Source organism: Malania oleifera, chromosome 4, assembly GCF_029873635.1.
Source record: "Malania oleifera isolate guangnan ecotype guangnan chromosome 4, ASM2987363v1, whole genome shotgun sequence".
NCBI lineage: Eukaryota > Viridiplantae > Streptophyta > Magnoliopsida > Santalales > Ximeniaceae > Malania > Malania oleifera.
This window is the reverse complement of record NC_080420.1, coordinates 82,652,169-82,653,502: the sequence shown is the minus strand read 5'-3', so window position 1 is coordinate 82,653,502 and position 1,334 is coordinate 82,652,169. Positions and strand designations below refer to the sequence as shown.

Sequence of the window (1,334 nt, the reverse complement as noted above, 5' to 3'; positions counted from 1 at the left end):
TATTCTACCTTTGAATGCAAATGCTTTTAATTTTAAACCTGGGATGATTCCATTGTTACCTCATTTTCATGGCATTGAATCTGAAAACCCATATTTGCATATTAAAGAGTTTGAAGAAGTTTGTTCCACATTCATGGATAGAACATGCACTGAGGAGGTAATAAGATTGAAATTGTTCCCATTTTCTTTAAAAGACAAAGCAAAAACCTGGTTGAATTCCTTAAGACCAAGATCCATTGGGACTTGGGAAGAAATCAAATGGAGTTTTTAAAGAAATTTTTTCCCATGCAAAGAACTAATGCTTTGAAAAGACAAATCATGAATTTTTTCCAAAAGGATGTGGAGACATTTTATCAGTGTTGGGAGCGTTTCAAAGATCTCTTAAATGCATGTCCTCACCATAGGTATGAAAATTGGAGGGTCATCGGTTTTTACTATGAGGGATTGCAACCAAAGATGAGGCAATTTGTAGAAACAATGTGCAATGGTGAGTTTTTCAATAAAGGGCCTGAAGAAGCTTTTGATTATTTTGATTACTTGGCTGAAAATGCCCAATCTTGGGATGTCTCTAATGTGTATGATAGATCTGAAAAGCAAAAATGCATTGGTGGGGGTGGTAAGTATCAATTGAAAGAAGTTGATGATTTGAATGCTAGGCTTGCATTGATGTCTAAAAGGTTAGAGTCCATTGAACTTAAGAAGGTAAATGAAATGCACGTTTTACCATCATCTTCTGAAAAATACAGCATATGTGAGGATCCAGGGCATGTGACTGATGCATGTCCAACTATTCTTGCTTTTAAGGAAGTTTTGCTTGATCAATCTAACCCAGTGCATATGGTTTCTAAGAATTCTTCTGGACCTTATTCTAATACATATAATGCAGGTTGGAGAAATCATCCAAATCTCAGTTGGAAAAATGACCAGGTGGGGCCATCTACGCAGGGACCAAGTCAGTATAATCCTTATGCAGCCGCTAGCCAAGGCTTGGGGCCACCTCATTTTCCAAATCAGCCACCCCAAATGCAAAGAAGAGGAGTGGAAGACTCCATACAACAGCTAACTGTTAGCTTGCAACAGTTTATGCAGAGTCAGAGCACGATCAAAAATCAAAACTCCCAGGACATCAATGACATCAGAGGGACTCTCACTAAAGTAACCACCACTTTGAGTAACCAAGAGAAAGGAAAGTTTCCAGCTCAACCCCAGCCCAATCCACAAGGGCACAATCGATCATCTCAACATTCAGGTGAAGGGAGCAATGTGAAATCAGTGAAAGCTATTACAACTTTGAGGAATGGTAAGGTTTTGGGTGACCCTGCCCATAGTGCAGG

At 39.1% G+C, this 1,334-nt stretch overlaps 1 non-coding gene across 1 annotated transcript; it reads right to left on the bottom strand.

Moving 5' to 3' along the window:
- Positions 1–299: 299 nt before the first annotated feature.
- LOC131154646 (small nucleolar RNA R71) lies at positions 300–407 on the bottom strand. Its single transcript, XR_009136562.1, has one exon. It is a non-coding gene; the product is annotated as a small nucleolar RNA R71 (small nucleolar RNA).
- Between the last annotated feature and the right edge of the window lie 927 nt (positions 408–1,334).